At 40.2% G+C, this 23,591-nt stretch overlaps 1 protein-coding gene across 4 annotated transcripts in view; it reads right to left on the bottom strand.

The window, feature by feature from the left end:
- AFF4 (ALF transcription elongation factor 4) overlaps window positions 1-13,531 on the bottom strand; it is a 92,840-nt gene extending 79,309 nt beyond the window's left edge. For 3 of the 4 annotated variants that reach the window (XM_046667642.1, XM_046667641.1, XM_046667644.1), the window contains exon 1: window positions 13,190-13,531. The gene's annotated coding sequence lies outside the window, so the exon portion shown is untranslated. The remainder of the gene's footprint in view (window positions 1-13,189) is intronic. The other variant, XM_046667643.1, reaches the window with a different exon arrangement.
- Window positions 13,532-23,591: the final 10,060 nt, after the last annotated feature.

Genomic DNA, 23,591 nt, shown 5'->3' with positions numbered 1-23,591 from the left:
ATTTATCTGTTCCCTTCTTTCTCCAGTGCCATTGTTCAAAACAAGCCATCATTTTATCTCCAACTTGGGCAAATGCTATGGCCTTCTAACTGGACTCCTGGTGCCTTGGTCTCTCTTTAATCCATATTTCATAGAGCAGCTGAAGTGATCTTTATAAAACACAAACCAGATCATGTCACCCAATCCCTGCTTAAAATTTTTAATAAGCTTTTCATTTACCTGAGGATAAACTTTAAGGTCCTTAACATGACCTACAAAGCCATGATCCGACTTTCTACTTGATCTGACTTCTGCTTACCTCATCAGATTCATTTTATATCTTACTACCACCCTTCCCTTCCAGTTCCCTCCAAGGGCCTTTCTGGGGCTTCTTGAACTTGTGGCACTCTTTCCAGCTTCAGGAAATTCATGTGGACGTTCCCTTTTCCTTCAGAATACTTGATCACAATTAATATATTAATATATTTATTTTCATGTTCATTAATATTTTCTCTCCCATTAGACAATAATCAGGAATGTGTTTGTTTTGTTGAGCACTGCATACCTAGAACATAACCTAGTAGACAATCACTTGAATGAGCAGATTAAGGAACTTCACAGCCTAGTTAAAAAGGAGTGATTCTCTCACTTACCAGGAAATAATACCTAGAGATCATGATATTCTTTACTTAATATCACAAAATACTAATATTAAAAAACGGAAATAATTAGGACTTCATATTACACTAAAATCAGACACCATTCTGCAACAAATTTTAATTTAGCAGACTCAACATTTGCAGTTATTTTAGATAGACTAGAACTGAAACATAGTTCTTTACTCAGCTATCAAGCCATACAACTCTTATCCTTTATCTATAACTCAATTCAATTCCTCCATGAAGCTTTTTCTGATAAAGGAAAACTTTATTTCCTCATCTTAGAGGCCAAACAGTATCACGATCAATGTTTATTATGTCATTAAGCAGATATTCGATTGTTCAATAACTAATTTGAGACAGTATTTGCCAAACTGACTACTAATAAACCGATTTGTTATTTTTAAAATACTAGAAGGGGGCTGGCCCCGTGGCCGAGTGGTTAAGTTCGCGCGCTCCACTGCAGGCGGCCAGGGTTTCGTTGGTTCAAATCCTGGGCACGGACATGGCACTGCTCATCAAACCACGCTGAGGCAGTGTCCCACATGCCACAACTAGAAGGACCCACAATGAAGAACATACAACTATGTACGGGGGGGCTTCGGGGAGAAAAAGGAAAAAAATAAAATCTTTAAAAAAATAAAATAAAATACTAGAAAATTTAAAGAGATTCAAGAGAAAATTCAAGATTCAATTGAAGAGAAGAAATGTTTATTACATACACAAGCATGCTCACACTTAAGGGTGAGCATAAGAATCTAAGTATTCATTTTACTGGTAACCAGTTGCCTCCCTTTAGACAATGTTTCTCTCAGTAATACTACTTGCCCCTATAGTCTTGCATGGTTACTTGTCATATAGCTGCTTCTGAACGAAAACCAAATTAAATTATATCTCTTGGGACTGTATTAATATTTGAGAAATGTGTAAAACAAATTTAATTGGTTTAAACTTATCTTGAAAATTGGTGCTACCAAACTTTAAAAGCATATGGAAAAATCAATGAGACTGAGAAGTCAATGTTCATCTTGAAAGATAAATAAATGGGTGGAGAGAATAGTTAAAAGTCAAATTTTACAGTTTCTTTTATATGAAACCAATCTTTTGACTCAGTTTCTTACTTTAAAAGCATACGAGTATCTAAAGGCCACAAAGGTATCTTATTGGAAACTTCCATAACATGTACGTTGATAATTACTTTTATATCTTTATAAAACAGATCTAATTAAGACAGTCTTCTGCTTAAAAGTCATCAATAACTAAAAGCTCTACGGAAAATCTAAGTCCAAAATTCTCACTCCAGGATTTAAAGCTGCCCACAGTTCAATTCTTAGCTACTTTTCCTTCAGGATTTATCCGACCCTGAAAATAACCTACATACATTCAGATCCAGGTCTTTACTCAAACTAGTCCCTCTACTTCAGAACATCCTTCCTTCTCATTTCTAAATACATCCATTTCAAAGTTTCCCACATATCCCACTTCCTCCAAGAAGCCCTCCACGATTCCTCTGCCACTGAAATCACTTACTTCCGAAAGCATTTCTTTGTATTTCATTCGGCACTTAACACTTGCCTTACATTAGGATTATTTATTGTTATTCTTCTATCTGCCCTCCCTACTCACCTCCATATCATAAGTCTCTGGACAGTAAGAACTATAGATATAATTTAACTTCCCCGCTCTCCCCTCCAGTGCTTAACACAGTGGCTGGCATACAACAGATACTCAAAACACTTGATGAATTTTATAAAGGTCACAACTGTAGCGTTACTGCCTCAAGAGCCAAACAGTCAGCGGGAGTGCTCACTAAAAGCTGAGTTTCTATCCACAGACAGTCTCCCATTTTCTCCCTAAGACTTTTGGCGATATCTGATAACAGTAAGAGAGTAGATCTTCTTTTTTCTACATTCAATATATTATCAACCCAATAAAAGCATAAGAGCTACTAAATGAATTGTTCTTTTAAAGCAATTTTTCTAAAAGTTTATCTAAAAGAAAAACAACATATGTACAAGAAAAAAAATATGTACAGAAATGATCAATTTCTATTTTTACTTAAATGCTGTATTCTCAAATGTTCACCAAATATAAGCGCTAGACTGTAAAAATCTCAGAATCATACTTGGCAAACTGAGAAGGCGTAAAAACTGAATGTTTCCGTCTACAACATCCACAAAGAAATGATCTACTCAACAGAGCACTACAAGATTGCTTTCACTTGTAGTACCTGAGGAAGCCAAGAGAAAATGATACAAGTCCAAATGGCAAAACACAAGCAATTTCATTACTTAAAAATGCTTATAGCAAATTAAACAAAAGTTAAAAAGCACTACACAGCAAAGGCTCCTTAGAGTTTACACCAAAAAGGAATTATTTCTCATTAATTTCATCTTTATTTGCATAGATGGAAGATAGGTGGTAACAAAGTACCTGGATTTCTTGAACTATTATTTAGTTCCTTAGAATACTATTTAAAAAAAAAAAAAGTTAGAGGGAAAATGCTAATGTACTGAATGAAGAAATCATGTACACAAGGCTTGAAAACTTAAATCAGCCCCTGTGCTAATTACTCTAAATTCTGTTAACAAAGTTCTACTAAAATGTAAACAAGAATATTGCTTTAAGAAGGTTAAGGCCATTTAAGGCTTTAACCATTGGACTACAAACTAATAAATTACAAATTAGTTATTTATTATGGCACAGAGAATATTTATTTTGAAAGACCAATTTGTGAGTGATAATAAACTTACTTTCAAAATATTTTCTTTTCTTTCTTTTTTTTTTTAAAGATTTTATTTTTTTCCTTTTTCTCCCCAAAGCCCCCCGGTACATAGTTGTATATTCGTCGTTGTGGGTCCTTCTAGTTGTGGCACGTGGGACGCTGCCTCAGCGTGGTTTGATGAGCAGTGCCATGTCCGTGCCCAGGATTCAAACCAACGAAACACTGGGCCGCCTGCAGCAGAGCGCACAAACTTAACCACTCAGCCACGGGGCCAGCCCCTCAAAATATTTTCTAATTCAAACTTGTAACATACTTAAACAGAATTCAGAAGGAATTCAGAAGGAATTCCTAAGGCTTTACAACTCTGATTTTAAAATCTGTCTCTTCAGTATAGACCTACACTATATATAAGGTACAATGTTAACACTAGTTCATTCAACAACTATTTAACCAGTGCATATATTGTGCCAAACACTGCACTAGGGCTAAGGATATAAAAAATAAAAGTAACCCTAGCATGCTCCACTTCGGCGGCCCAGGGTTTGCAGGTTCAGATCCCAGGTGCGGACCTACATATCACTCATCAAGCCATGCTGTGGCAGTGTCCCACATACAAAACAGAGGCAGACTGGCACAGATGTTAGCTCAGTGACAATATTCCTCAAGAAAAAGAGGAAGACTGGTAACAGATGTTAGCTCAGGGCCAATCTTCCTCATAGAAAGAAAAAAAGTAACCCTTATCTCCAAGATTTGGCTACAACTAGTCTGACTAGAAAGATGTGGCAGGAGGGAAGGGGGAAGAAAGGAGAGGGAGAGAGGGAGGGAAGGAGAGAGGGAGGGAGACAGAGAGAGAGGATAGGAGGGAGGGAGGGAGGGAGGCAAAGAGGGAGGATAGGAGGGAGGTAGAGAGGGAGGGAGGGAAGGAGGTTGGTTGGTTGGTTCTAAGCAAAGAGAACAACATGTGCAACAGCCCCAAAGAGAGAGCACAGAACCCCCAGGGAATAAGGTGGATCAAGTGTAGTTGGAAAATAGAGTTGGGGGAGTGCAAAATAAAAGACAAGACTGGAGAGAGACATGGAATGAGACTAGCCCTGTGGGTTTGTTTCTCAAATCTCAAAGATATAAGGATACCTTTTCAAGAAAACGAAATCTCCCAGATCTTGAGTGATGAATTTTATTGTTAATAAAATAGTATAAATATAAAACTAAGTAGGAACTCATTATGTTCAAGGCTCTTATGCAACTGTAAAACTAAAACAACTTTAAAAATTAAATACAAAACAAGTTTAAAATAACATTAATGTAACAGATTATGTTGTTTTGTAGAAACGAGACCAATGATACATTCAATCCTAGAAATATGTAGTCTCAGGTCTGGCTCTATATTTTAAAACACTTCCGTCATTTCACTTCACTAATACTAATGCAGAAAATGCTTATACTAAATGGATTTATTAACCACGAGTGTTTCTTTGCTAGTTTAGGGAAATACAATGTTATACCACTATACCAGCTAGTAGTCCTTAAAGGTCTTTTTTAAAGAAGTCTCACTTGTTAATTCTGGCAATCTATCTCGTTCATTTGTGGTTTAGTACGTTACTGAAATCTACATTAAATGTGTATCTAGTATAACCACTGCTGAAGTTTGGAACAAAACACTCATACTGCAAACAAATTGTTTCATGTTGACTAATTCAAAGATGGGATCCACCAGACACATCTAACAGTGAAAATATGACACCATCTACTAAGCCAGGGTTCTTTTGGGTTTGGCCTGCCTATACTAACACATACCATGATATGATCCAATTTTACTATCTTTGCCTGCCACTGAAAAATCATCATTAGCATAATGCATGATAATTTGGCACAAACACAATAATAAACAAAATCTAAACACAGCAACCAACACCCAAGGGAGTATGTGACTATACAGCAGTCCTTCAGAAATTATATAAAATTCATTAATGTCAAAGAATTCCCAATTAGAAGACTACAGAAAATGGAACATTATTAAGGAGTTTTAAGAAGAGAAATGACAAAATCAGACCTGCAGTTTAGAGGGAAAACACTCTGGTACAAGGTGGAGTAGATTAGACTGGCAATAAAGAAACAAATGAGAAGACTGTTGCAATAATTCAGGTGAGAAATGAAAGCCTAAATTAAGGCGGTAAGAGTAAGAATGCAGAGAAAAGGTTTGGGTTCAAAGATGCTAAGGAAGCAGAACCTTGGGGCCAGCCAGATAATGAGAAGTAAGACAGGAATCAAGGACAACTTGCAGGTTTCTGGAAAAAACAATGATAGTGGTGTATTCTCCAAGGCAAGGAAAAGAGTAGGATTTGTGTGTAAGGGGATTGAGAAGTAGTAGAATAGTTCATTTGTACACAATGAACACTTATAGAGACTATCCGATCAGCTCCTAGCCTCATCTCATCCCCAGGTTTTCTGGAAATTATCTCCCCCATTCACATAGCTGTACTAAGAGCAACCATGTTACAATGTAACCTACAGTGTGATCCTACCTTCAGGGTACAGTTGACCCATGAAGTCTGAATCCCTAACTAAAGCTAGGCCAATGCCCATAACCCACCTGTTTTATGTATATACATATCCACATACACACACACATACACACATATTCTACAACCAAACAAAAAACCCTAATAACCACCACAGTAAATAAGGACCTTGTAACCAACTGCTCAACCCTAAGGCAATCCTCAGACCCAAGTATCCACTAAGGCCCATGTGATCTGCTAAGATAGGAACTGACAGACTTTTAAAGCCACACAGTAAATATTTTAGGCTTTGCAGGCCACAGAATCACAGTTACTCAACTCTGCCACTGTAGCAGCAAAAGCAGCTACAGACAATACATAAACAAATAGGTATGCTGTATTCCAATAAAACTTTATTTATGGACACTGAAATTTGAGTTTCCTATAATTTTCACCTGCCACAAAATATTCTTCTTTTGATTTTTCCCAACCATTTGAAAACATAAAAACCTTTCTCAGCTCACAGGGCATAAAAAGGCAAGCAGCGTTGGGCCTACTAACCATAGCTTGCCAAACCTTGTCTAAGGCAACACAGAACTGCCCTCTCCTAACACTCCTTCCAAATGTCCTCACAGTGTTAACCTTAACCTAACACAACAGACAAGGAAAATCTCCCAAGTGGACAGAAGTGAAAATCTTCATTTGGCTGACCAAAGAACTTACTCCATTTGCAAGGAAGTAAGGCAACGAATGAAGGCCCATGCAATTTGCTGGTTTTATCATTCACCTTATACTGTACCTGTCCAGCAAGATATGGCATGAGTTTTGGAACAATGATATCTTCCTCTACTCTCCCCTCATAAGAATTTTAAGGTTTTTTCCTACTACTGTTAAGGATGATTGAATTTAGTATTTAGCCCACAATTTTCAGACATGTGACAAAGCATATCTAGGCTATCACCTTCAGAATCTGGACTTAGAACAATGACTTCCAGATGTGGTAGCTAGATATGAATTTGGGTTGTCTCCATAGAAGAGATTAGGGTGTTTCCTGGTATATAAAGTTAGATTATATTAAAAAAATATATTTTATATATATGAGAAAAAGTAGCAATGTGTATGTGTACTAAATAGCCATGGAATGAATGAGGTAGACAACTACATTTCAAAGTGCCCTTTACTCCACTTCTCTCTGGGATGTTGTACCTAGAGCATGTTATTACAACGTAGACCCCTAGCCAAAGTTGTGGTCCAGAGGCGGACATATAACCTAATGAATCCCTTTCCTGGGATCTGAGATTGAGAGTCAGGTCAGTCTCTCTCTGAAGACAGAAGATTTAAGATTTAAAACTCAGAAGATTTAGTGTTAAAGTTGGTCTGCAGCAAGAAAGAACTGATTGAACACACAAAGAGCATCTCATGAGAGACAAAAAGATACTCCTGACTATATTTGGAGCCCATGGATCCAGCTGCTCCTGAGTTCTAATTGCCTTCCTATGGCTTGATTGCCTTTCTTAGAATTTGTGGGATACCCAGTATGTTGCCAATAAATTCCTCTTTTTGCTTAAGATAGCTATGTATCACTCTCCTAACTAAAACAAAGTGCCTACTGGACAATCTAAAGGGGAGTATTCAGTTGGATGAAAGAGTTCAGGTGCCCACAAAACACTTAGAGATGACAGCTAAAGCAATACAAATGAATGCGATCACCCAGAATAATGAAAAGAGAAGGCCAAGGCTAAAATTCAGAACTATCAATATCAAGGGGCTAGCAGAAAACGAAGAGTCTGCAATGCAACTAGTAGAAAGAAAGTAGGGAGGGGACAGAGTCATAAAAGTCAAGGAAGAAAAGAATATCAAGGAGAAAAACGGTAAAACAATATCAAGTATAGAAAGAAGTAAAGGACTAAGCAATGACCATACAATTTGGCAATACAGAAGTCACAGGTGGCCTTGCTAACAGCAATTTCACCAGCATGATAGAGGAGGAGAAACCAAGCTGAAGGGTTAAGAGTGAGTAGGAAGTGCACAACACTTACTATGAAGTATTCCTGCCATTAAAAAAAGTTTCAAGCCTAGGGGGCTGGCCCCGTGGCTGAGTGGTTGAGTTCGTGAGCTCCGCTGCAGGCGGCCCACTGCTTCATTGGTTCGAGTCCTGGGCACGGACATGGCACTGCTCATCAGGCCACGCTGAGGTAGTGTCCCACATGCCACAACTAGAAGTACCCACAACAAAGAACATACAACTGTGTACTGGGGGGCTTTGGGGAGAAAAAGGAAAAAATAAAATCTTAAAAAAAAAAAAGTTTCAAGCCTAGACTGGATGCAGCTTCTAGATGTAACTACTAACTGACAAGAGAAACAGGGAACAGAGGAACATATTACATGAAACCACAAGGATGCACTTAACACAATTCAGACTATGAGAAACCTCACAGGGCAAAGACCTGGTTTCTTTAATAAACCAACTGTATGGGAACAAGAACAAAAAGATAGACAGGAACCTACAGAGCGGAAAAAAAGGAGTGGGGGAGGGGGGTGAGACTCATATGTACGTACCTTATTTGGACCCTAACTCAAACAAACTGTTAAAACAAAAATTAGTGTTTTTTGAACAGACTGGGTATGTGACGATATTAATTAATGTTAATTTTTTTGGTGAAGTCTTAGGTTGGATTATTGTTTTAATCTTTACTTTTTAGAGATACATAATGAAATAGTACACAGTCATGCATCACATAACATTCCCACATGTATTTATGTCAACCACAGACCACAAATACAAAAGTGGTCTCATAAGATTAGTACCATAGAGCCTCAGTATATAGTGGGCTATACCAGCTAGGTTTGCCTAAGTACATCCTATGATGTTCACATGACGATGAAATTGCCTAATAATGCCTTTCTCAGAACGGATCCCTATCGTTAAGCAATACACGATTGTAACACAGTCTTTACTTTATTAACATATCTTCCCTGATACATTGTGCTCAGTGTCACCCAGCAGGCTACAGTCTCACAACGAATCATTAAGAGAGATACAAAATGATGCAGGGATTCAAAGGAGGTAGGTCACAATTGGAGTAGGGTGGGGAATCAATCAAAACTTCAGGAAAGTAGTGGTAGTTGCACTGGGCCTTAAAAGATGACGAAACTGGGGCCGGCCCAGTGGCACAGCGGTTAAGTTCACATGTTCTGCTTCTCGGCAGCCCGGAGTTCGCCGGTTCGGATCCCGGGTGCGGACATGGCATTGCTTGGCAAAGGCCATGCTGTGGTAGGCGTCCCACATACAGAGTAGAGGAAGATGGGCATGGATGTTAGTCAGGGCCAGTCTTCCTCAGCAAAAAGAGGAGGATTGGCAGTAGTTAGCTCAGGGCCGATCTTCACCAAAAAATAAAAAGATGATTAAACTTTAACACATAGGGAACAACAGAGGAAAAGTGATATTCCAGACGAAAGGAAAGGAAGCAATTACAAAGAGGTAAGAAGGCCTGTCTATGCAGAGTATTGGCCTCTACTTACCTCTCCATAAAACTGTCCCTACCCGAGGGCATGAAAACGAAAAGTCAAAATGAAAAGGCATAACCCACTAGGCAGCTTGAAATTCACAAAATCACAGGAGACCCATTCAGCCCCAAAGCAGCCCCAGGAAGTCCAGTCCCAGGACAGATCATGACAATATCTGGGTAGCCAAACAATACTGGCTTTCCAGGGCAATAGATTCATGTCAGTCCCTGATTTTTTTTTTCCCCACACACAACTTTGGGAGAAGAATGCTTGGGGTCGGCCCCGTGGCCGAGTGGTTGGGTTCGCGCACTCTGCTTCGGTGGCCAAGGGTTTCGCCGGTTTGGATCCCGGGCACAGACATGGAGCCACTCATCAGGCCATGCTGAGGCAGCATCCAACATGCCACAACTAGAAGGACCCACAACTAAAAATATACAACTATGTACCGGGGGGCTTTGGGGAGAAAAAGAAAAAATAAATAAAATCTTTTAAAAAAAAAATGCTTGACGTTCTTTTACCTATTCTGGGAAATGATGATCAAAATAATTAGTTTAAAACAGTATGCACTAATAAGTTTTGTCTACCTACCTAAAAGCCACCATTAGGGTTCATTAGACACTCAAAGAGAGATTAAATTACATGAAGTTCCTCCCCTCAGAACATTCTTCAGGTTACAGAGTTTTTAATAAAGTATAGCTGACGAAGCAGGTAAACTGTAAATAAGATTTTTTTCCCTCCAAAAATAGAATTAGTAAGTGGTCCCAATATTAAAATGTTTTTGGAATATTTTGGAAAAGAATTCAGTGGTTCTAATATTTTCTATGTGCCAGTACCATTAAAATTCCCAGGATAGGATGCCAGTGAAATTGAACATCAAGAGAAACAGGAATGCAGATGATCAGCCAAAACTCACTAACTGGGATGTTTATTACTGACCTCGTCCATGCACTAGAGTATCACTTCAAACCACCAAGATGAGCGGGTGTAGGGAGTTACCACAAGAAGGGGTGCTTTTCTTAAACCAAAGGAAAAAGAAGCAAGGTAACAGGTCAGGTTAGCTTTAAGCAGTCTTTAGGCACTGACTACACCTTCTTTCACAATAACTGGGACTGGCAAAAACCCTCCCAGAAATCAAATATGATTGTTCCAACTTATCAGAAAAAATGAAAAAGGTAAAACGCAATGAGGATTGGGGGTTCAAAGCTGAGAATTTTACATCATATAGGAAAGTTTTTATAGTAAGTTATCTGTAGAATAGAGCTAAAATAAAAAATAAAATCTAAGTCATCAATTTCTTTTTTTTTATTAAAGATTGTCACCTGAGCTAACAACTGTTACCAATCTTTTTTTTTTCTTCTGCTTTTTCTCTCCAAATCCCCACAGTATGTGGTTGTATATTTTAGTTGTGGGTCCTTCTAGTTGTGGCATGTGGGACACCACCTCAACGTGGCCTGACAAGCAGTGCCATGTCCACGCCCAGGATCCGAACCAGCAAAACCCCGGGCCGCCAAAGTGGAGCACATGAACTTAACGACTCGGCCAACGGAGCTGGCCCCGAAGTCACCAATTTTTATGATACACGCTCCACTTCTGGGTCACTGTCCAGGTGTGCCTTTAATGCTTAAGAACGTCTCTTGATTTTATGAAAATTACTACAAAGAGAAGGCCTCATACATTTTGGACTCCATTCTAAACCAGTAGATGGCCACAAAAGAAGAAATACCTGTTGTCTTTATTCCTCTGATTTATACATAAAACCATGACATTTACCTTAACTCTTCAAAAAAGGTAAGATACATAACTTTTAGAAGTCTTCATCTTCTGTCATCTTCTGCAGCTGATAGTCACTTTTTCCCCTTCAACTACTGATCACTTGCTCATAAAGCTGCTTTAGATTACCCTTTTGTGAAATCTTAGGTTGGATATCACATTCAAATTCAATCTAATAATTGTGCAAAATACTGGGCAGAATACAGAGAGGTATAAATATAGTTCTTGCTCTACAGACACAACAGACCTATAAGAAAATTAGAATATAAAGCAGAATGGATCAACTGTTAGGAAAAGGATACAATAACCAAAGAGCACAGAGCAGAGAACGTATGTCATCTGACAAGTACAAAGTGAATCTGAATGAAAATATTCTCTCTTTAAGAATTCTTAATTACACAGCTTCACCCAAGCACTGTAGAATCACCTTTATGCCCCAAAAGGGTAGACTACTTTCCAATTAACACAGCTAAGCTTGTTTTTTTTTTTTTTTTTTTAATCAAACAGTAAAGGTTGGGTCATTCACATCTTGGGTCTATCTTGTTCCCACTTGAGGCAAAATCTTATTTAAAGTAAAATGTGCCTACTGTTCCTGCAGAGTTAACAAAAACCAAAGTCATCAACCTGCAAGCCACCACAAACTGAATGAAACAGCTGGTATTTAAAAAAAAATTGATTGCTTCTAGGTAAATTATCTCTAAAGATAATTAAAAATAACTTGACAGTTTTTTTATGTTTGGAGACCAAAAGATGCAGTGATGAATAAGGAAAATAAACCTAAGAAATATTAAAAAGCCAGCTTTGTTAAAAACCAAGTGGCCGCTTGCCAACACTTCTTTATGCATATATGACCAAAGATGATTCTAGGCAGATTCACAGGCCACAAAGGCTCTTTATCAAATGCCAAATTTGAAAAGTTCTCATAAATATTTCACTTTTGACGAGTTAAAGGACAGTTAAGTAAAAGAAGCACTTTACAAAGCTTTGCAAAATCAATATGAAAACAAAGCTTCCAGCTTTGAACATCTGAGCCCTAAAAAACAACACCTTTTAAATGTCACATATACAAACATCCTCTTCACAGGCACCTATAGCTTAGATTCGGTGAAAAAAAAGTACCGGTCACTGGAAAAGGGCCTTAGTTTAAAATCTCCGTACGGCCAGCAGGAAAGAAATCGCACAGTTCTGAATCGCAACTGACTAAGAGAACCCCAAATGGAACTCTTCGTCTGAGTTTGAACTCCATACAGAAGCAGTGAGATTTGTACTCTCAACTTCCTATAAATGATGTGGTTTGGGGAAGAAAAGGCAGTAAGGATACTCCTCAAACTCCCATACCCCACGATCCATCCTCAAAGAGTGGAAGGAACAGCAAAGTGGAAGGAACAAAGCACTGACGTCAATTACGAGATTAACCCCGGGCACAGGCAGCTGGAGGAAAGGCCTAAACATCAATATCCAAATACAAGCTGTCGGGATAACTAGCTAACAGACCGATTCGGAAGTTATGGGGGGCATTCAAGTATTACACCCCCACATTCCCATTTTTAGTCATCCCCCTTTGCTAGTCGAAGGCGGAAATTTTTTTCCTTTTTTTTTTTTTTTGCAGAGGAGGGGGGGGGGGGGGGAAACGTGCGCAGGATCGCGAGAAGCGAGAACTAGTTGGGTAATGATAGCCAGAATCTAGGCCTATTTTGTCTTTAACTAGAAATAACTTGAAATTGAAGAAGGTATTAAAAAGTAACACATCAGTCGATGGAATTTCTGAGAGACGGAACAGATTAAGGAACGACAAGGGAAAGGAGAAACGGTGAAAAGATGGATTTCTGGGAATTTTTGTTAGGACTGGGTTAGCCTTTTTTATCGATTTGTTTATTTATTTATGGGGGGGGGGGAGTGGAACGCGAAGCTGAGGCCCGAAGCGGCTCGCGCAGCCCGGCCGGGAGGGTCTCCCGAGCCCCCGGCGGCCCCCGTTCTCCCCGCCCCGCCCCCCCGCCGCGGCCCGGCCCGGCCTCCGTCCGTCCGTCCGTCCGTCCGTCGGCCCTCCTCACCTCCAGTCCCGGCTCCGCTAGGCCCGAACCATCTCCCGGCTGCGACAGCGGCGGCGCCGGGCCTGCACCTTCACCGGACGCGCACTCGAGCCCGCCGGGGGGCGGCGACAGGCTGCCAAGGGCGAGGGGCTCCGGGCGGCGGCGGGGGTTCGAGAGGCTCGGAAGGCGCAGGCGGCGGCGACGCACCTCACGCGACAGCGCCCGAGGTCCCGCCCGGCTCCATGACGGTGGGCCCAGCCCGGGACGGCCGAGGGGGCAGGCAGGGGCGGGCTGACGAGGACCTGGCACCGGGATCCCCGCCCCGTCCGCTGGCGGCGGCGGCGGCGGCTCGACTCCCGCAGCCAGGACTGGGACTGACGCAGCGGCCGCGCCACCCATGTGACCAGGGCTGGGCGGGGGCGAGGCGTCACGTGGCGACGCGGCGCCCCTCCCGCCAGAAAAGCTGGGGGCTGCAGGGCTGCGGGGCGGCGGGCCTGCGGGGCCGGGAGGCGGCGCCGGGGGTGAGGACTTGCGCGGCTGCGGGGTCCGGCGTCCCCTGGCGGGTCGAGCGTCGGCCCCGAGCGGCCTAGGCCGGAGCGCCGGGGCCCGGCCGCCGCGTCGGACAGGGCGGGCCGAGCAGGACCCGGCCTGCACAGCCCCGCGCGCACACCCTCCTGCGCGTAGCCGCTGGCCAGGTTCGGGAGGGCGGGGCCGGGCTGAGCCGGATCGACCGGTTCTGCGGCTCGGGTGGAGGGGATCGGGCTGGCTGCCCCGCCTGGGGGGTCTGTCCGGAGCCGCAGCCCCCTAGACCTGCTTCTCGGTGCTGACATTGAAGCCCCGAGGCCAGCGGCCCTCAACAGGTCGAAAGGGAGTCTGCCGAGAATTTCTGCGGGAGGCTGCTGAGCGCCTCGCTCGAACTTCTCCCGTGAAGCCAAGCCAGCCCTTCATCATCTAAACATTTTCTGCCATTTATATTTTTCTTCAGGATATCATTTTGAACATTTTCCTTCACCTCTTAACATCCTGCCAGTCAGGGCAAGCTATAATTTAATCGAGAGTAAAATAATAGTTATAGCCTAGACCGGATTTTCAAAGGGTCTCGTAGAACCCAGGACGGTAACTGTCCAGAGAAACCACCTATGTAATTCATCATTTGAAAAACACTTTATAGTCTCCTGCCTCTTACGTATTTTCTTTCTATGAAGGAGCCTCTTGAAGCTGGTTTGGGTTTGGTTTTTTTTTTTTTTTGATCTTTTTGCTTTCTACTAGTTTTCAAGCAAACATTTTAAAGGTTTTTAATAAAATTCAGGAGTTTTGAGAAGATAAACTATTATAAGGAATGTGCAGATGAAAATGTTTTTATCAGCCCTAAAAGTTGGTAATTCACTAGCAACAGTAGAATTATATTTTTCCTTTTTAAAATTCCTAACTGATCACCTATTATTTCTTTTAAGCCTCATTCTCTTTATCTATATAGAGATTTTATCTGCATGTCTATATAAATTAGGAAATGTATTAATCAAAACTCGAAATGAATTATGACAAACTAGAGTGAAAAATAATTGCCGCTCCCATCCCTGCACTTCAACCAATCCAGTCCTAGAGGCAATCACTTAGCATCTTCTAATGTATCTTTCCCAAGGTATGTTATACATTGAAATATAGTATACTTCTTTTTACACAAAAGATGACCTATATACACTGTTAAGTTCCTTACTTTTCTCAAAGTATCCTGGATATTCTTCCATATCACTACATAAAGAAATGCCTCTTTCTTCCTGGAGGCAATATAATATTCCATCGTATGCAAATATCATAACTTATTTAACCAATCCCCTACAGGTAGACATTTAGCTTGTTGCCAAACCATCACTATTACATAACTAAGCTGCAACTAACAACCCCATACAGTAGGCAATTTTACCAGTAAATCCTTAGATTAGAATCTTTAGAGCAAAGGTGTTTTGTGTTTTTTTTAAAGGTTGGCACCTGAGCTATCTGTTGCCAGTCTTTTATTTTCCTTCTTCTTCTCCCCAAAGCCCCCCAGTACACAGTTGTATATTCTAGTTGTAGGTCCTTCTGGTTCCACTATGTGGGATGCTGCCTCAGCATGGCTTGATGAGTTATACTAGGTCCGCTCCCAGGATCCAAACCTGCAAAGCCCTGGGCTGCCTAAGTGGAGAATGCGAACTTAACCACTCTGCCATAGGGCCGGCCCCAGAGCAAAGGTATTTTTAATTTTGATAGATATTGCCAAATTGTCCTCCATAGAAGTTGTGCTTGCTTTCAAATTCTGCCTAGGAAGGTTTACAATATTGTACTAGGAGGGAGTGGGGATGGAAAGTAGCAACAAGAAAGATTATTTATCATGTTATACAATAATTCAAGAAGTATCAAAATGCAAATTAAAGACATTGAATAAACTTTACAAGAAAGTTCCTTTACTTATGTTGGAGTAAATGTTATTTGGCCAGCCAAATGATAATGTTTTTTGTTCCATAAAGAATCATGATAATTTTTCAGTATAAAATGAGACCTTACTTAAAAACCTAAAAGGGGAGATGTGAGCATGGAAAATGTAGACTTTTCCTTGGGATTATTCTGCAAATAAGAATTTCCTTCCCTTGCAGCAATGAGAGAAAGAAAAAATTCCTACAATTATTTCTCAGTTTGTAACATTTTAATACTCTATCATTTTAATCAGTTGCATCTGTTTTAGCAAAGTGAATTTTCTGTCTCTAATTTTATGTTCCAGAACAAGGTAAGTCAACTGCACAGAATGGAGAAATACCAGAAAATACCAACCATAAACTATAAGAGAAAAAAATCTCAAAGAAAATATGTTTTATTAACATGGAAGATTTTAACAAAGTATTCAATGTATGTTGTTACAGTAGCAATTCTTAGTAGAGTTCTGGGGTTTTTTTTTAAGTCAGATTTTGGAGGTATGATTTGCATACAGTGAAATTCATCCTTCTAAATGTACAGTGCTGTGAGTTCTGACAAATGCATAAAGTTGTGTAATCACCACTACAATCAAGATATAGAACATTTCCATTACCTGCAAACATTTCCTCATTCCACTTTGTAGTGAATCCCTCTTCACAACCCCAGTTCCTGGCAACCACTGATGTACTTTCTATCCCTATACTTTTGTCTTTTCCAGAATATCACATAAATGGAATCATACAGTGTGTAGCCTTTTAAGTCTGGCTTCTTTCACTAAATATAATGCCTTTGAGATTCATCCATTGTTGTTTCATGTATCAGTAACTTATTCCTTTTTATTGCTAAGTAGTATTCTATTATATAGATATAACACAGCTTGAGCTTGTTTAGCCATTCACCAGTTGAAGGACATTTGGGTTGTTTTCCAGTTTTCAATTATTGTGAATAAAGCTGATATAAACATCTATGTACAAATTTTCATTCAGGCTTTAAAATGATTTTTCTGAAAGTCACATCTAGATATAGGAAATACCAAGTCACAGGTGTGTCTACCTTAAACATTATTCCATATTATTTTAGAAACAGATAATTTATTCATTATCTATCAAATGTTTATTAAACACCTACTATATAGCAAGTACTATTCTAGGCACATGGATAAAGCAATTATCAAATGTTGGCTCCCAAAAAATACTGTCAAAATAATGTGTTGATAAGGCAAAGCTGAGTTTATTACTGATAAAAGAGACACATATCTTGACAGTCTCAGTAGCATTTCCAAGGGGAACTTTGGAATATTTATAAGGTTTTAGGGTCTGGTTTAAGTGGGCTTTTCAGTTCAGGGGGCTTGAATAGGACTGAGTAAGAATCATAGTATAATAGGTTAGGATTAGTGGACACAGCAAGGCAAGGGTTTTAAAGAGTCTGGAGAGTGTATTAGTTTTTATTGCTGCTGCAACATTACCACAAGCTTGCAGGCTTAAAACAACACAAATTTATCACCTTATAATTTTGTAGGTTAGAAGCCTGACACAGGTTTCCCTGGGTTAGGATCATGGTGTGGGCAAGACTGCTCCTTTCTTGAGGCTCTGGGGAGAGTACATTTCCTTGCCTTTTCCAGCTTCTGGATGCTGCCCACATTCCTTGGCTCCTGCCCCCTTCCTCCAACCTCAAAGTCAGCAAAGACTGGTTGAGTCCTTCTTAAATCATATCACTCTGACCTATTCTACCTCCCTATTCTACTTATGAGCACCCTTGTGACGACTGTGGGCCAACTCAGATAATCCAGGGTAATCTTCCTATTTTAAGGTCAGGTGAACTAGCAACCTTAATTCTGTTTGCCACCTTTATTCCCCTTTGCCATGTAACAGTATATTCAAAGGTTCCAGGGTTTAGTAGATGAACACTTTTGGGGGGCCGTATTCTGCATACCACACAGTATAAGCAGTCATTTAAAGTCATCTATTGAAGAGTTGAGCAGTTTGATGTCTATTTAAATGGGGTTTTGAAAGTTCCTGAAATGAACAATAAAGATACTTGCAATTTTTCTCTTCCTGGTCAAAATGTCCCTGGAATAGTAGTTGTGTTGAAGATGACAATGAAATAGTAAAATTTTGTTAATATTGACAGTAATCTCTGTGGATGTAGCTGGTTTCAATTCTCAATGTCCCACTTGATAGTCATTCTTTAGCCTAGACTGGAGCCCATTAACATCTGGGGCCATGATCAATCCAAACCTTCTCGGTTACTTGGGATGTCACAATTACAAATCAAATTTCTGGGGGCGGTAGTTTCAAATTGCCTAAGTGCCAGGTTTTTCTATTCTTAAACCAGCTGAGGAACTCTGGGGAAAACTGGAGAACACATGCCTCAGAGTTACCCCATCTGAGGGGCAAGGGAGCTGGAGTATTTATACAACTACTGCTTTTGATGACTGTTGAGAACTTCTCTGGGGGATGTTAATTCCCCAGAAGCTCCAGCCTGTTACATGTGAACAGAGCAGGCTCCAGCAATCAGAGAAAGTTTACAGGCAAATAAAATCAGAAACATCTGCACAGTTGAAAGTCAGACTGACATTCCTGAAATGGTAGAGGTGAAGGGATAAGGACAGGGCACCAACAGTCTCTGCTTCAGTGACAATTACTGTACATACTATGTGCCAGGCACAATGCTGAACACTGTAGATGCGTTAGTTAATCTTTACCTTTTTCCTCTCTGTCTTGTCTACTACCACCATGCCACTGAAACCACTCACCAAGATCACCAACAATTTCCACACTGCCAAATCCAGAAATTGAATCTTTGTCTTCACCTTAGTGGCATTTAACACACTTAACAATTCTCTCTCATTTGAAACACTTTCTTCTCTTGGTTTGTGAGACGTCACACTCTGTGAGTTTCCCTCCTACCTCCTTGGCTGCTGCTTTTCGGTCTCATTTGCAGGATATCCCTTATCTTTTCCTGACTTCTGAATAGAGGTGTCCTAAGATTTGGGCTTTAGCTCTTTTCTTTCTGAGCTCTTTGCTTCCTCTCTGGGATTGGCAAACTTTTCTGTAAAGGCCAGGTAGTAAATACTTAGGCTTTGCAGGCCAAGTGGCAAAATCAAGGATTTTATGTAGTTATATAATAACAGATTTAGATTTTTTTTAAAGATTTTATTTTTTCCTTTTTCTCCCCAAAGCCCCCCGGTACATAGTTGTGTATTCTTCCTTGTGGGTTCTTCTAGTTGTGGCATGTGGGACGCTGCCTCAGCGTGGTCTGATGAGCAGTGCCTTGTCGGCGCCCAGGATTCAAACTAACGAAACACTGGGCCGCCTGCAGCGGAGCACGCGAACTTAACCACTCGGCCACGGGGCCAGCCCCCAGATTTAGATTTTTTACGTAAATTTTTTGATGAAATTAAAAATATAGTAATTGAGTAAGTTTTGTAATTCTACCAATGAGAATAATTTTTCTTTTTTGGTGGAGAATGGGGATAACATTTTACTTAATTGGGATTCAAAGTTAGTGTTTCCTATCATCAAAAGTGACTTCAAATATTCTTCTGTTAAGGCTAATCTGTAATGAAATTTTATGTATTTCGTTTTTGAAACATCTTTTCATATAGATAGGTGCTGCCAAATACTAATATCAATCCACTGGCATGTGATATTAATTAAGAATATTCACTGTGGGGCTGGCCCCATGGCCGAGTGGTTAATTTTGCGCACTCCACTTCAGTGGCCCAGGGTTTCACTGGTTAGGATCCTGGGTGGGGACATGGCACCACTCATCAAGCCATGCTGAAGCAGCATCCCACATGCCACAACTAGAAGGACCCACAACTAAAAGTATACAACTATGCCAGGGGGCTTTGGGAAGAAAAAGAAAAAAATAAAATCTTTAAAAAAAAAAAGAATAGTCGTTGCTTGGAAGAAATTTATAGAATTGTATTAGATTCTTATCTTGACATACACCTTAGAATATATCATTACATTAAAGATTAATCACCTCCAATTGAAGATTGAATGAGGGATCCCTAATTGTACAGTTAAGTGGATTTTGAAAATGAAATTTTCCTTTACATCTGAAGTGAAGTCCAAAAAACACTGTAGGCAGTATAGTTTGAGCTCAGCAAAGATATATGCTGCAAATTTGTGTGGTAGTAGACATTTTACTCCTTATTGTAACTTTTGACAGCATAGGAAGTATATAAAGCAACTTGATTACTTGTGACTCAAAAAAAGTTGTTGTTGAAATGACTTTACTGCAGTAAAAGTTTCACATATAAACAGTTTGCCTTGTAATTTTAGATTGAACTCATTAAGAAGCATTATGGAGTCTTCAGCAAAAGCTAACTTCTAAACCATTTAGTTCTCACTACTGATTGAGGGGAGTACTCATTCATGAAAACTTCCATCTCACAACATTATTCACAATAGCCAAAAGGTGGAAGTGACGCAAGTGTCCATTGACGGATCAATGGATAAGCAACATGTGATATATTCATACAATGGAATACTATTCAAACTTGGAGAGAAAATTTTGACACATGCTACAACATGGATGAACCTTGAGAATATTATGCTAAGTGAAATAAGTCAGCGACAAAAAAGACATGCTGTATGATTCCTCTTATATGAGGTACCAAGAGTAGGCAAATCCATAGAGACAGAAATTAGAATGGTGGTTGCTAGGGACAGGGGGAGGAGGGAATGGGGTGTTATTGTTAAATGGGTATAGATTTTAGTTTTGCAAGATAACATGAATTTTGGAGATAGTGGTGATGGTGGTGATGGGTGCACAACAATGTGAATGGGCTTAATACCACTGAACTGTACACTTAAAAATAGTTAAGATGCTAAAATTTTTGTTATATATATTTTAGCACAATTTAAAAAAATTTGTACTTAGTCTGGAGCTCAAACAATCACAATAATACTTTACCACTACTAAGCCATCGAACTGCTGTGTGGTGGAGCAAGTTAGGATACTCAGGTTTGTTTCTGAAAACAATTCCTGGAACTCATGAGGGTTAAATCCAAAGAGCAAATGAAGTTCACTGTTGACTCAATAACACATGATAAATTCAAATATTTGCTGCAAGGCTTTAAACACCTTACATTGTCAAAAGCTTTCTAAAGCTGTCCACCTAAGCTTTTTCTGCTCCACACATGTTGGTACCACCATCAACTGTAACACATCATATCCAACTCAACTTTAGGTTGTACTGAATTAGTGTCTTCCTAACTTCTTTGAAAATGTTCTCATATGTAGTTGTCCCATACAGACTACTGTTAGAGGTTAATTCTTTAGTCACTTCAAACTTAACATTGATTCCTTGAATAAACAACTGAACAGTAACGGTAACATCCATGCACTCATCAATTGTCAAGGACACATAGATTAATAGAACAGAATTGAGAGTCTAGAATTAAATCCTCATATTTATAGTCAGTTGATTTTCAACAAAGGTTCCAAGACAATTCAATGGGTAAGCAATAGTCTTTTCAACAAATTGTCCTGGGACAACTAAATATCCATGCAAAAGAATGAAGTTGGACCCCTACTTCATACTGTATACAAAACTTAGCTCAAAATGAATCAAAGACCTAATTGTAAGAACTAAAACTATAAAACTCTTAAAAGAAAACCTAGGCATAAATTTTCAAGACCTGAATTAGGCAATGATTTATTAGATATGACACCAAAAGTACAAGAAACAAAAGAAAAAAATAAACTAGACTTCATCAAAATTAAAAACTTCTGTGCTTCAAAGGACACCATCAAGAAAGTGAAAAGACAAACACCCAGTTCTTAAAAAACAGGCAGAGAATCTGAATAGACATTTCTCTAAAGAAAATATAGAAATGGCCAATAAGCACATTAGAAGATGTTCAACATCATTAACCATGAGGGAAATGCAAATCAAAGCCACAAAGACGCTGCTTTACACTCACGAGGATGCCTGTAATCAAAATGACAGATAATTACAAGTGTTGGCAAGATGTGGAGAAACTGGAATACTTATAGATTGCTGGTGAGATTGTAAAATGGTACAGCTGCTTTGGAAAACGGTCTGTCAGTTCCTCAAAAAGTTAAACATGAAATTACCATATGACCCAGAAATTTGATTCCTAGGTATATACCCAAGAGAATTCAAAACATTTGTCCACACAAAAACTTGTACACAAATGTTCATAGCAATATTATTCATAAAAGCAAAAAGATGGAAAACAACCCAATGTCCAGCTGATGAATCGATAAACAATATGGTATGCCCATAAAATAGAATATTATTTGGCAATAAAAAGAAATGAAATACTGATATACATGCTACACTATAGATAAACCTTGAAAACATTATGCTGAGTGAAAGAAGTCATCCCAAAGGACAATATATTATATGATTCTGTTTATATGAAATGTCCACAATAGGCAAATCTATAGAGACAGAAAGAGATTAGTGGTTACCTATGGCTGCGTGGTTGGAGGGGAAATGAGTAATGACTGGTAATTGGTACAGCATTTGGGGGGTGATAAAAATGTTCTAAAATTGATTTTGGTGATGGTTGCACAACTCTAAATTGTACACTTTAAATGGATGAATTGTATGGTATGTTAATAAGAGTCAAGGGAAACCAGTCGATATCACTTACCTTGTTTCCTAATTGACTATTGATGTTGCTCTCAATGTCTTCAACTCTGAGCAACTGCTCTCACGAAAAGGCTAGTAATCTTAAACAAGTTTATTTTCTCTGGATATATTTCTTTGGCTGCTACAATGAAACATAATTTAGTCAACTTGCCAGCAGTAAATGGCTTTCCTTGCTTGGATAAAAAATGAGTCACTCAGGAACTTACTTTGGTTGCAGCCTCCTTTTTTGATTTTTGTGAAGAAATTCAGCTGTAATGAGATATTCCATTTAAAATTTTCAGTCTTTTATGATCTAGCCTCAGAAGTCATATTTATTTCTGCAATAAAGGACATGAATACCAGGAGTCGAGTCACTGGGGGCCATTTTAGAGGCTGCCTGCCACCATGCCCCTTTAAGAAAAGTGAATCAACAAAAAACACAGGTATAAACATTGTTTTTCATTTCTTAAAAAAAGTTTTTGTTGTAATGATTTTAATGTAAACATTAAGAAAATTAGTTAGTACAAATTCATACATGACTTGTAGTCTGTATAGCCTTCCCGAATAAAATCCAAGTATACTAGGATGAAGAGCCAAGATGGCGCCGTGAGTAGTCCTCTTTGTCTCTCGCCCTTCGAATCTACAATTATTTGGACACTTATCGCTTGACAAAGGATATCCAGACAGCATCTCAGGACGTCTGAGACACCCACGCGACTATACATCGGAAGGCGGATGGACTTTCCTCCGGGAGGATGTGGAAATAGGTGAGGGCTCTCCGACCCTGACGGGCAGCCTGGTACCCGCAAGCGGCTTTCTTCCAACGGACGCCCCCAGAGGATCCACGCACGTCTAGGGCAGGAGGGAGAACACAACAGAGGAGCGACGGTGGAAACAGGTGACCAGAACCCTACCTAAACCCCCTGCAATTACTCCTAAACGCAGAGGGAAACTTTGGAGTTGCACACCTGAGCCCGCGGGGAGAGTCTCTCCCCGCCATTGGCGGGGGGATCCAGCCTGGTGCTCGGGGCGCCCGGAGGGTCCCAGAGAGAGACACGGAGGGCACGGAGATCTCCCAGCTGCCGTTGCCCGCCCCGTGGGACTAGGGATTGCCGGAGATCTCGGAGAGGACCGGGGCGGGGGGAATTTTCAAAGGCCGGTCCTGCGACCCGGAGGGGAAGCGCCGGAGCTCCGCCTGGGCAGCAGACAAAACTCTCTGTCTGCCATTAGCAGAGGGGCCACGCTGAGCATTCACGGCTCCGGCAGAGGCCCGGAGAGAATCCCAGAGGGCAGGGCGACCCCCAGCTGCCGTTGCCCGCCCCGTGGGGCTAGGGATTGCCGGAGATCTCGGAGAGGACC

This window comes from Equus quagga, chromosome 7 (assembly GCF_021613505.1).
Source record: "Equus quagga isolate Etosha38 chromosome 7, UCLA_HA_Equagga_1.0, whole genome shotgun sequence".
Taxonomy (NCBI): domain Eukaryota; kingdom Metazoa; phylum Chordata; class Mammalia; order Perissodactyla; family Equidae; genus Equus; species Equus quagga.
This window is presented reverse-complemented; position numbering and strand designations above follow the sequence as displayed.